Genomic DNA, 13,169 nt, shown 5'->3' with positions numbered 1-13,169 from the left:
GGCAACCTCAATGGTGGGATTTGAACCGACACCTCAACACACTTAATCAAGCACTTGAGACCACTCGGCCTGACAACACGTTTGTTAAATGTCTCGATGGGATCGACACATGGCCTTGCCAGTGCTCTACCAAACTTCATTGATTTCAATCTAGGGTTTACAACACGTTTGTTAAATGTCTCGATGGGATCGACACATGGCCTTGCCATTGCTCTGCCTAACTTTCATTGATTTCAATCAAGGGTTTATTTCAATTTTTTCAATCATTTTTACATACAGCAACTACAGTTTTTTGGTTAAGGCATTGCTAATCCATTGTGCTCTGCATGCATACCAAAATTCAGGATTTTGAGGTGGCCACAGAGTGGTTAAAGGCGATGGACTGCTAATCCATTGTGCTCTGCATGCATGGGTTAGAATCCCATCCTCATCGTGTAACAATTACAATTCTGTGCTTTATTTTGGCACTGGAAGATTTTGACTTTCACAAACACTGGTAAAATTGCTGACTGCCACAGCGAGAGCACAGGACTTGGTATCTGAGTGGTTAAGGCGATGGACTGCTAATCCATTGTGCTCTGCATGCATGGGTTAGAAATCTCATTGTATAAATTATTACAATTCTGTGCTTTATTTTGGCACTGGAAGATTTTGACTTTCACAAACACTGGTAAAATTGCTGACTGCCACAGGAGAGCACAGGACTTGGTATCTGAGTGGTGAAGGCGATGAACTGCATGTGTGGATTATAACACCAACCTCTTCACAAAACATTTGTTATTTCCTCTCTTACATGGCCCCACATGAATATAGAATCCCTGCGCAATCCTAGAGTGACTAATAGGATTCAGGTATTGAGAATTAGCTTCACCAAGGGCAACCTCAATGGTGGGATTTGAACCGACACCTCAACACACTTAATCAAGCACTTGAGACCACTCGGCCTGACAACACGTTTGTTAAATGTCTCGATGGGATCGACACATGGCCTTGCCAGTGCTCTACCAAACTTCATTGATTTCAATCTAGGGTTTACAACACGTTTGTTAAATGTCTCGATGGGATCGACACATGGCCTTGCCATTGCTCTCCTAACTTTCATTGATTTCAATCAAGGGTTTACATACAGCAACTACAGTTTTTTGAAAGTCATTTGCCACTACCAAAATTCAGGATGAGGTGGCCGAGTGGTTAAGGCGATGGACTGCTAATCCATTGTGCTCTGCATGCATGGGTTCGAGTCCCATCCTCATCGTGTAACAATTACATTTCTGTGCTTTATTTTGGCACTGGAAGATTTTGACTTTCACAAACACTGGTAAAATTGCTGACTGCCACAGCGAGAGCACAGGACTTGGTATCTGAGTGGTGAAGGCGATGAACTGCATGTGTGGATTATAACACCAACCTCTTCACAAAACTTTTGTTATTTCCTCTCTTACATGGCCCCACATGAATATTGAATCCCTGCGCAATCCTAGAGTGACTAGTAGGATTCAGGTATTGAGAATAGCTTCACCAAAGGCAACCTCAATGGTGGGATTTGAACCCGAACACCTCAACACACTTAATCAAGCACTTGAGACCACTCGGCCTGACAACACGTTTGTTAAATGTCTCGATGGGATCGACACATGGCCTTGCCATTGCTCTGCCTAACTTTCATTGATTTCAATCAAGGGTTTACATACAGCAACTACAGTTTTTTCTGCCTATTCATTTGCCACTTCAAAAGTTTTTTAAAGTTCATTTGATGATGGGTGGCCGAGTGGTTAAGGCGATGGACTGCTAATCCATTGTGCTCTGCATGCATGGGTTCGAATCCCATCCTCATCGTGTAACAATTAAAATTCTGTGCTTTACTTTGGCACTGGAAGATTTTGACTTTCACAAAAACTGGTAAAATTGCTGACTGCCACAGCGAGAGCACAGGACTTGGTATCTGAGTGGTTAAGGCGATGGACTGCTAATCCATTGTGCTCTGCATGCATGGGTTAGAATCTCATTGTATAACAATTACAATTCTGTGCTTTATTTTGGCACTGGAAGATTTTGACTTTCACAAACACTGGTAAAATTGCTGACTGCCACAGGGAGAGCACAGGACTTGGTATCTGAGTGGTGAAGGCGATGAACTGCATGTGTGGATTATAACACCAACCTCTTCACAAAACATTTGTTATTTCCTCTCTTACATGGCCCCACATGAATATAGAATCCCTGCGCAATCCTAGAGTGACTAATAGGATTCAGGTATTGAGAATTAGCTTCACCAAGGGCAACCTCAATGGTGGGATTTGAACCGACACCTCAACACACTTAATCAAGCACTTGAGACCACTCGGCCTGACAACACGTTTGTTAAATGTCTCGATGGGATCGACACATGGCCTTGCCAGTGCTCTACCAAACTTCATTGATTTCAATCTAGGGTTTACAACACGTTTGTTAAATGTCTCGATGGGATCGACACATGGCCTTGCCATTGCTCTGCCTAACTTTCATTGATTTCAATCAAGGGTTTTACATACAGCAACTACAGTTTTTTGAAAGTCATTTGCCACTACCAAAATTCAGGATGAGGTGGCCGAGTGGTTAAGGCGATGGACTTAATCCATTGTGCTCTGCATGCTAATCCATTGTGCTCTGCATGCATGGGTTCGAATCCCATCCTCATCGTGTAACAATTACATTTCTGTGCTTTATTTTGGCACTGGAAGATTTTGACTTTCACAAACACTGGTAAAATTGCTGACTGCCACAGCGAGAGCACAGGACTTGGTATCTGAGTGGTGAAGGCGATGAACTGCATGTGTGGATTATAACACCAACCTCTTCACAAAACTTTTGTTATTTCCTCTCTTACATGGCCCCACATGAATATTGAATCCCTGCGCAATCCTAGAGTGACTAATAGGATTCAGGTATTGAGAATAGCTTCACCAAAGGCAACCTCAATGGTGGGATTTGAACCCGAACACCTCAACACACTTAATCAAGCACTTGAGACCACTCGGCCTGACAACACGTTTGTTAAATGTCTCGATGGGATCGACACATGGCCTTGCCAGTGCTCTACCAAACTTCATTGATTTCAATCTAGGGTTTACAACACGTTTGTTAAATTCCTCGATGGGATCGACACATCGATGGGATCGACACATGGCCTTGCCATTGCTCTGCCTAACGTTCATTGATTTCAATCAAGGGTTTACAATACAGCAACTACAGTTTTTTGAAAGTCATTTGCCACTACCAAAATTCAGGATGAGGTGGCCGAGTGGTTAAGGCGATGGACTGCTAATCCATTGTGCTCTGCATGCATGGGTTCGAGTCCCATCCTCATCGTGTAACAATTACATTTCTGTGCTTTATTTTGGCACTGGAAGATTTTGACTTTCACAAACACTGGTAAAATTGCTGACTGCCACAGCGAGAGCACAGGACTTGGTATCTGAGTGGTGAAGGCGATGAACTGCATGTGTGGATTATAACACCAACCTCTTCACAAAACTTTTGTTATTTCCTCTCTTACATGGCCCCACATGAATATTGAATCCCTGCGCAATCCTAGAGTGACTAGTAGGATTCAGGTATTGAGAATAGCTTCACCAAAGGCAACCTCAATGGTGGGATTTGAACCCGAACACCAAGCACTTGAGACCACTCAACACACTTAATCAAGCACTTGAGACCACTCGGCCTGACAACACGTTTGTTAAATGTCTCGATGGGATCGACACATGGCCTTGCCATTGCTCTGCCTAACTTTCATTGATTTCAATCAAGGGTTTACATACAGCAACTACAGTTTTTTTAATTCATTTGCCACTTCAAAATACAGGATGAGGTGGCCGAGTGGTTAAGGCGATGGACTGCTAATCCATTGTGCTCTGCATGCATGGGTTTGAATCCCATCCTCATCGTGTAACAATTAAAATTCTGTGCTTTACTTTGGCACTGGAAGATTTTGACTTTCACAAAAACTGGTAAAATTGCTGACTGCCACAGCGAGAGCACAGGACTTGGTATCTGAGTGGTTAAGGCGATGGACTGCTAATCCATTGTGCTCTGCATGCATGGGTTAGAATCTCATTGTATAACAATTACAATTCTGTGCTTTATTTTGGCACTGGAAGATTTTGACTTTCACAAACACTGGTAAAATTGCTGACTGCCACAGGGAGAGCACAGGACTTGGTATCTGAGTGGTGAAGGCGATGAACTGCATGTGTGGATTATAACACCAACCTCTTCACAAAACATTTGTTATTTCCTCTCTTACATGGCCCCACATGAATATAGAATCCCTGCGCAATCCTAGAGTGACTAATAGGATTCAGGTATTGAGAATTAGCTTCACCAAGGGCAACCTCAATGGTGGGATTTGAACCGACACCTCAACACACTTAATCAAGCACTTGAGACCACTCGGCCTGACAACACGTTTGTTAAATGTCTCGATGGGATCGACACATGGCCTTGCCAGTGCTCTACCAAACTTCATTGATTTCAATCTAGGGTTTACAACACGTTTGTTAAATGTCTCGATGGGATCGACACATGGCCTTGCCATTGCTCTGCCTAACTTTCATTGATTTCAATCAAGGGTTTTACATACAGCAACTACAGTTTTTTGAAAGTCATTTGCCACTACCAAAATTCAGGATGAGGTGGCCGAGTGGTTAAGGCGATGGACTGCTAATCCATTGTGCTCTGCATGCATGGGTTCGAATCCCATCCTCATCGTGTAACAATCACATTTCTGTGCTTTATTTTGGCACTGGAAGATTTTGACTTTCACAAACACTGGTAAAATTGCTGACTGCCACAGCGAGAGCACAGGACTTGGTATCTGAGTGGTGAAGGCGATGAACTGCATGTGTGGATTATAACACCAACCTCTTCACAAAACTTTTGTTATTTCCTCTCTTACATGGCCCCACATGAATATTGAATCCCTGCGCAATCCTAGAGTGACTAATAGGATTCAGGTATTGAGAATAGCTTCACCAAAGGCAACCTCAATGGTGGGATTTGAACCCGAACACCTCAACACACTTAATCAAGCACTTGAGACCACTCGGCCTGACAACACGTTTGTTAAATGTCTCGATGGGATCGACACATGGCCTTGCCAGTGCTCTACCAAACTTCATTGATTTCAATCTAGGGTTTACAACACGTTTGTTAAATGTCTCGATGGGATCGACACATGGCCTTGCCATTGCTCTGCCTAACGTTCATTGATTTCAATCAAGGGTTTACAATACAGCAACTACAGTTTTTTGAAAGTCATTTGCCACTACCAAAATTCAGGATGAGGTGGCCGAGTGGTTAAGGCGATGGACTGCTAATCCATTGTGCTCTGCATGCATGGGTTCGAATCCCATCCTCATCGTGTAACAATTACATTTCTGTGCTTTATTTTGGCACTGGAAGATTTTGACTTTCACAAACACTGGTAAAATTGCTGACTGCCACAGCGAGAGCACAGGACTTGGTATCTGAGTGGTTAAGGCGATGACTGCTAATCCATTGTGCTGTGCATTTAACACCATCCTCTTCACAAAACATTTCTGTGCTTTATTTTGGCACTGGAAGATTTTGACTTTCACAAACACTGGTAAAATTGCTGACTGCCACGCGAGAGCACAGGACTTGGTATCTGAGTGGTTAAGGCGATGGACTGCATTGTGTGGATTGATAACACCAACCTCTTCACAAAAATTTGTTATTTCCTTTACATGGCAAATAGATTTTGAATTTGACAATGGTGGGATTGCTGAACCAAGGGCACCTCAATGGTGGGATTTGAACCGACATGACTTAATCAAGCACTTGAGACCACTCGGCCTGACAACACGTTTGTTAAATGTCTCGATGGGATCGACACATGGCCTTGCCAGTGCTCTGCCAAACTTCATTGATTTCAATCTAGGGTTTACAACAACTAAATGTCTCGTTTTATTTTGGCACTGGAATTTTGACCTAACTTTTGATTTCAATCAAGGGTTAACACTGTTTGTTAAAATTGCACTGGGATGAGGGCCTGGCTCTGAGTGGTTAAGGCGATGGACTGCTAATCCATTGTGCTCTGCATGCATGGGTTCAATCTATCATCGTTTTTAAAATTCTGTGCTTTATTTGGCACTGGAAGATTTTGACTTTCACAAAAACTGGTAAAATTGCTGACTGCCACAGCGAGAGCACAGGACTTGGTATCTGAGTGGTTAAGGCGATGGACTGCTAATCCATTGTGCTCTGCATGCATGGGTTAGAATCTCATTCATATAACAATTACAATTCTGTGCTTTATTTTGGCACTGGAAGATTTTGACTTTCACAAACACTGGTAAAATTGCTGACTGCCACAGCGAGAGCACAGGACTTGGTATCTGAGTGGTGAAGGCGATGAACTGCATGTGTGGATTATAACACCAACCTCTTCACAAAACTTTTGTTATTTCCTCTCTTACATGGCCCCACATGAATATTGAATCCCTGCGCAATCCTAGAGTGACTAATAGGATTCAGGTATTGAGAATAGCTTCACCAAAGGCAACCTCAATGGTGGGATTTGAACCGAACACCTCAACACACTTAATCAAGCACTTGAGACCACTCGGCCTGACAACACGTTTGTTAAATGTCTCGATGGGATCGACACATGGCCTTGCCATTGCTCTGCCAAACTTTCATTGATTTCAATCAAGGGTTTACAACACAGCAACTACAGTTTTTAAATTCATTTGCCACTTCAAAATACAGGATGAGGTGGCCGAGTGGTTAAGGCGATGGACTGCTAATCCATTGTGCTCTGCATGCATGGGTTCCCATCCTCATCGTGTAACAATTAAAATTCTGTGCTTTACTTTGGCACTGGAAGATTTTGACTTTCACAAAACTGGTAAAATTGCTGAGGATGAGGTGGCCATGGTTAAGCTGGACTGCTACTCGATGGGATAACAATTACATGGCTTGCCATTGCTCTGCCTGGAAGATTTTGATTTCAATCAAGGGTTTACAAAACTACAGTTTTTTGAAAGTCATTTGCCACTACCAAAATTCAGGATGAGGTGGCCGAGTGGTTAAGGCGATGGACTGCTAATCCATTGTGCTCTGCATGCATGGGTTAGAATCTCATTGTATAACAATTACAATTCTGTGCTTTATTTTGGCACTGGAAGATTTTGACTTTCACAAACACTGGTAAAATTGCTGACTGCCACAGGGAGAGCACAGGACTTGGTATCTGAGTGGTGAAGGCGATGAACTGCATGTGTGGATTATAACACCAACCTCTTCACAAAACATTTGTTATTTCCTCTCTTACATGGCCCCACATGAATATAGAATCCCTGCGCAATCCTAGAGTGACTAATAGGATTCAGGTATTGAGAATAGCTTCACCAAGGGCAACCTCAATGGTGGGATTTGAACCGAACACCTCAACACACTTAATCAAGCACTTGAGACCACTCGGCCTGACAACACGTTTGTTAAATGTCTCGATGGGATCGACACATGGCCTTGCCAGTGCTCTACCAAACTTCATTGATTTCAATCTAGGGTTTACAACACGTTTGTTAAATGTCTCGATGGGATCGACACATGGCCTTGCCATTGCTCTGCCTAACTTTCATTGATTTCAATCAAGGGTTTTACATACAGCAACTACAGTTTTTTGAAAGTCATTTGCCACTACCAAAATTCAGGATGAGGTGGCCGAGTGGTTAAGGCGATGGACTGCTAATCCATTGTGCTCTGCATGCATGGGTTCGAATCCCATCCTCATCGTGTAACAATCACATTTCTGTGCTTTATTTTGGCACTGGAAGATTTTGACTTTCACAAACACTGGTAAAATTGCTGACTGCCACAGCGAGAGCACAGGACTTGGTATCTGAGTGGTGAAGGCGATGAACTGCATGTGGATTATAACACCAACCTCTTCACAAAACTTTTGTTATTTCCTCTCTTACATGGCCCCACATGAATATTGAATCCCTGCGCAATCCTAGAGTGACTAGTAGGATTCAGGTATTGAGAATAGCTTCACCAAAGGCAACCTCAATGGTGGGATTTGAACCCGAACACCTCAACACACTTAATCAAGCACTTGAGACCACTCGGCCTGACAACACGTTTGTTAAATGTCTCGATGGGATCGACACATGGCCTTGCCATTGCTCTGCCAAACTTTCATTGATTTCAATCAAGGGTTTACATACAGCAACTACAGTTTTTTAAATTCATTTGCCACTTCAAAATACAGGATGAGGTTGCTCTGGTTAAGGCGATGGACTGCTAATCCATTGTGCTCTGCATGCATGGGTTTGTCCCATCCTCATCATCGTGTAACAATTAAAATTCTGTGCTTTACTTTGGCACTGGAAGATTTTGACTTTCACATTGGATGGGATCGACACATGGCCTTGCCATTGCTCTGCCAAACTTTCATTGATTTCAATCAGGGTTTACAACACGTTTGTTAAATGTCTCGATGGGATCGACACATGGCCTTGCCATTGCTCTGCCTAACGTTCATTGATTTCAATCAAGGGTTTACAATACAGCAACTACAGTTTTTTGAAAGTCATTTGCCACTACCAAAATTCAGGATGAGGTGGCCGAGTGGTTAAGGCGATGGACTGCTAATCCATTGTGCTCTGCATGCATGGGTTAGAATCCCATCATTGTATAACAATTACAATTTCTGTGCTTTATTTTGGCACTGGAAGATTTTGACTTTCACAAACACTGGTAAAATTGCTGACTGCCACAGCGAGAGCACAGGACTTGGTATCTGAGTGGTGAAGGCGATGAACTGCATGTGTGGATTATAACACCAACCTCTTCACAAAACATTTGTTATTTCCTCTCTTACATGGCCCCACATGAATATAGGGAAATCCCTGCGCAATCCTAGAGTGACTAATAGGATTCAGGTATTGAGAATAGCTTCACCAAGGGCAACCTCAATGGTGGGATTTGAACCGACACCTCAACACACTTAATCAAGCACTTGAGACCACTCGGCCTGACAACACGTTTGTTAAATGTCTCGATGGGATCGACACATGGCCTTGCCAGTGCTCTACCAAACTTCATTGATTTCAATCTAGGGTTTACAACACGTTTGTTAAATGTCTCGATGGGATCGACACATGGCCTTGCCATTGCTCTGCCTAACTTTCATTGATTTCAATCAAGGGTTTTACATACAGCAACTACAGTTTTTTGAAAGTCATTTGCCACTACCAAAATTCAGGATGAGGTGGCCGAGTGGTTAAGGCGATGGACTGCTAATCCATTGTGCTCTGCATGCATGGGTTCGAATCCCATCCTCATCGTGTAACAATTACATTTCTGTGCTTTATTTTGGCACTGGAAGATTTTGACTTTCACAAACACTGGTAAAATTGCTGACTGCCACAGCGAGAGCACAGGACTTGGTATCTGAGTGGTGAAGGCGATGAACTGCATGTGTGGATTATAACACCAACCTCTTCACAAAACTTTTGTTATTTCCTCTCTTACATGGCCCCACATGAATATTGAATCCCTGCGCAATCCTAGAGTGACTAGTAGGATTCAGGTATTGAGAATAGCTTCACCAAAGGCAACCTCAATGGTGGGATTTGAACCCGAACACCTCAACACACTTAATCAAGCACTTGAGACCACTCGGCCTGACAACACGTTTGTTAAATGTCTCGATGGGATCGACACATGGCCTTGCCATTGCTCTGCCTAACTTTCATTGATTTCAATCAAGGGTTTACTACATACAGCAACTACAGTTTTTTAAATTCATTTGCCACTTCAAAATACAGGATGAGGTGGCCGAGTGGTTAAGGCGATGGACTGCTAATCCATTGTGCTCTGCATGCATGGGTTCGAATCCCATCCTCATCGTGTAACAATTAATTTCTGTGCTTTATTTTGGCACTGGAAGATTTTGACTTTCACAAACACTGGTAAAATTGCTGATGGGATCGACACATGGCCTTGCCATTGCTCTGGCTAACTTTCATTGATTTCAATCTAGGGTTTACAACACGTTTGTTAAATGTCTCGATGGGATCGACACATGGCCTTGCCATTGCTCTGCCTAACTTTCATTGATTTCAATCAAGGGTTTTACATACAGCAACTACAGTTTTTTGAAATTCATTTGCCACTACCAAAATTCAGGATGAGGTTCAGAGTGGTTAAGGCGATGGACTGCTAATCCATTGTGCTCTGCATGCATGGGTTTGAATCCCATCCTCATCAAACAATTAATTTCTGTGCTTTACTTTGGCACTGGAAGATTTTGACTTTCACAAACACTGGTTAAATTGTCTGATGGGATCGACACATGGCCTTGCCAGTGCTCTGCCAAACTTTCATTGATGGTTTACAACACGTTTGTTAAATGTCTCGATGGGATCGACACATGGCCTTGCCATTGCTCTGCCTAACTTTCATTGATTTCAATCAAGGGTTTACTACATACAGCAACTACAGGATTTGCCACTACCAAAATTCAGGATGAGGTGGCTGAGTGGTTAAGGCGATGGACTGCTAATCCATTGTGCTCTGCATGCATGGGTTAGAATCCTCATTGTAACAATTACAATTCTGTGCTTTATTTTGGCACTGGAAGATTTTGACTTTCACAAACACTGGTAAAATTGCTGACTGCCACAGCGAGAGCACAGGACTTGGTATCTGAGTGGTGAAGGCGATGAACTGCATGTGTGGATTATAACACCAACCTCTTCACAAAACATTTGTTATTTCCTCTCTTACATGGCCCCACATGAATATAGAATCCCTGCGCAATCCTAGAGTGACTAATAGGATTCAGGTATTGAGAATAGCTTCACCAAGGGCAACCTCAATGGTGGGATTTGAACCGAACACCTCAACACACTTAATCAAGCACTTGAGACCACTCGGCCTGACAACACGTTTGTTAAATGTCTCGATGGGATCGACACATGGCCTTGCCAGTGCTCTACCAAACTTCATTGATTTCAATCTAGGGTTTACAACACGTTTGTTAAATGTCTCGATGGGATCGACACATGGCCTTGCCATTGCTCTGCCTAACTTTCATTGATTTCAATCAAGGGTTTACAATACAGCAACTACAGTTTTTTGAAAGTCATTTGCCACTACAAAATTCAGGATGAGGTGGCCGAGTGGTTAAGGCGATGGACTGCTAATCCATTGTGCTCTGCATGCATGGGTTCGAATCCCATCCTCATCGTGTAACAATCACATTTCTGTGCTTTATTTTGGCACTGGAAGATTTTGACTTTCACAAACACTGGTAAAATTGCTGATGGGATGCCATTGCTCTGCCTAACTCATTGATTTCAATCTAGGGTTTACAACACGTTTGTTAAATGTCTCGAATCGACACATGGCCTTGCCATTGCTCTGCCTAACTTTCATTGATTTCAATCAAGGGTTTACTAGCACAGCAACTACAGTTTTTTAAATTCATTTGCCACTACCAAAATTGAGGTATCTGAGTGGTTAAGGCGATGGACTGCTAATCCATTGTGCTCTGCATGCATGGGTTAGAATCCCATCCTCATGTATAACAATTACATTTCTGTGCTTTATTTTGGCACTGGAAGATTTTGACTTTCACAAACACTGGTAAAATTGCTGACTGCCACAGGGAGAGCACAGGACTTGGTATCTGAGTGGTGAAGGCGATGAACTGCATGTGTGGATTATAACACCAACCTCTTCACAAAACATTTGTTATTTCCTCTCTTACATGGCCCCACATGAATATTGAATCCCTGCGCAATCCTAGAGTGACTAATAGGATTCAGGTATTGAGAATTAGCTTCACCAAGGGCAACCTCAATGGTGGGATTTGAACCGACACCTCAACACACTTAATCAAGCACTTGAGACCACTCGGCCTGACAACACGTTTGTTAAATGTCTCGATGGGATCGACACATGGCCTTGCCAGTGCTCTACCAAACTTCATTGATTTCAATCTAGGGTTTACAACACGTTTGTTAAATGTCTCGATGGGATCGACACATGGCCTTGCCATTGCTCTGCCTAACTTTCATTGATTTCAATCAAGGGTTTACAATACAGCAACTACAGTTTTTTGAAAGTCATTTGCCACTACAAAATACAGGATGAGGTGGCCGAGTGGTTAAGGCGATGGACTGCTAATCCATTGTGCTCTGCATGCATGGGTTCGAATCCCATCCTCATCGTGTAACAATTACATTTCTGTGCTTTATTTGGCACTGGAAGATTTTGACTTTCACAAACACTGGTAAAATTGCTGATGGGATCGACACATGGCCTTGCCACATTGGTATCTTTGCTCTGCCAACTTTCATTGATTTCAATCTGGGTTTAAAATTGCTGACTGCCACATGGCCTTGCCATTGCTCTGCCTAACTTTCATTGATTTCAATCAGGACTTGCAACTACAGTTTTTTGAAATCATTTGCCAGTGAGTTAAAGGCGATGGACTGCTAATCCATTGTGCTCTGCATGCATGGGTTAGAATCTCATCGTATAACAATTACAATTTCTGTGCTTTATTTTGGCACTGGAAGATTTTGACTTTCACAAACACTGGTAAAATTGCTGACTGCCACAGCGAGAGCACAGGACTTGGTATCTGAGTGGTGAAGGCGATGAACTGCATGTGTGGATTATAACACCAACCTCTTCACAAAACATTTGTTATTTCCTCTCTTACATGGCCCCACATGAATATAGAATCCCTGCGCAATCCTAGAGTGACTAATAGGATTCAGGTATTGAGAATAGCTTCACCAAGGGCAACCTCAATGGTGGGATTTGAACCGAACACCTCAACACACTTAATCAAGCACTTGAGACCACTCGGCCTGACAACACGTTTGTTAAATGTCTCGATGGGATCGACACATGGCCTTGCCAGTGCTCTACCAAACTTCATTGATTTCAATCTAGGGTTTACAACACGTTTGTTAAATGTCTCGATGGGATCGACACATGGCCTTGCCATTGCTCTGCCTAACTTTCATTGATTTCAATCAAGGGTTTACATACAGCAACTACAGTTTTTTAAATTCATTTGCCACTTCAAAATACAGGATGAGGTGGCCGAGTGGTTAAGGCGATGGACTGCTAATCCATTG

The 13,169-nt window shown here is 42.8% G+C and overlaps 11 non-coding genes across 11 annotated transcripts; all 11 read left to right on the top strand.

The window, feature by feature from the left end:
• Positions 1 to 1,173: 1,173 nt before the first annotated feature.
• On the top strand, positions 1,174 to 1,255 carry trnas-gcu. Its single transcript has one exon. It is a non-coding gene; the product is annotated as a tRNA-Ser (tRNA).
• A 1,322-nt stretch (positions 1,256 to 2,577) lies between these two features.
• trnal-uaa lies at positions 2,578 to 2,679 on the top strand. The gene is made up of 2 exons: positions 2,578 to 2,614; positions 2,635 to 2,679. It is a non-coding gene; the product is annotated as a tRNA-Leu (tRNA).
• A 587-nt stretch (positions 2,680 to 3,266) lies between these two features.
• trnas-gcu lies at positions 3,267 to 3,348 on the top strand. The gene has a single exon. It is a non-coding gene; the product is annotated as a tRNA-Ser (tRNA).
• A 496-nt stretch (positions 3,349 to 3,844) lies between these two features.
• Positions 3,845 to 3,926, top strand: trnas-gcu. Its single transcript has one exon. It is a non-coding gene; the product is annotated as a tRNA-Ser (tRNA).
• A 741-nt stretch (positions 3,927 to 4,667) lies between these two features.
• trnas-gcu lies at positions 4,668 to 4,749 on the top strand. Its single transcript has one exon. It is a non-coding gene; the product is annotated as a tRNA-Ser (tRNA).
• Positions 4,750 to 5,319: 570 nt separating this feature from the next.
• On the top strand, positions 5,320 to 5,401 carry trnas-gcu. The gene has a single exon. It is a non-coding gene; the product is annotated as a tRNA-Ser (tRNA).
• Positions 5,402 to 7,718: 2,317 nt separating this feature from the next.
• On the top strand, positions 7,719 to 7,800 carry trnas-gcu. The gene has a single exon. It is a non-coding gene; the product is annotated as a tRNA-Ser (tRNA).
• A 1,474-nt stretch (positions 7,801 to 9,274) lies between these two features.
• trnas-gcu lies at positions 9,275 to 9,356 on the top strand. Its single transcript has one exon. It is a non-coding gene; the product is annotated as a tRNA-Ser (tRNA).
• Positions 9,357 to 9,839: 483 nt separating this feature from the next.
• Positions 9,840 to 9,921, top strand: trnas-gcu. Its single transcript has one exon. It is a non-coding gene; the product is annotated as a tRNA-Ser (tRNA).
• A 1,260-nt stretch (positions 9,922 to 11,181) lies between these two features.
• On the top strand, positions 11,182 to 11,263 carry trnas-gcu. Its single transcript has one exon. It is a non-coding gene; the product is annotated as a tRNA-Ser (tRNA).
• A 903-nt stretch (positions 11,264 to 12,166) lies between these two features.
• trnas-gcu lies at positions 12,167 to 12,248 on the top strand. The gene has a single exon. It is a non-coding gene; the product is annotated as a tRNA-Ser (tRNA).
• Positions 12,249 to 13,169: the final 921 nt, after the last annotated feature.

Source organism: Oncorhynchus gorbuscha, linkage group LG14 (genome assembly GCF_021184085.1).
Source record: "Oncorhynchus gorbuscha isolate QuinsamMale2020 ecotype Even-year linkage group LG14, OgorEven_v1.0, whole genome shotgun sequence".
In the NCBI taxonomy this organism is placed as follows: Eukaryota; Metazoa; Chordata; class Actinopteri; order Salmoniformes; family Salmonidae; genus Oncorhynchus; species Oncorhynchus gorbuscha.
Note: the sequence above shows the minus strand (reverse complement) of the source record. Positions and strands in the feature narration are given on the sequence as shown.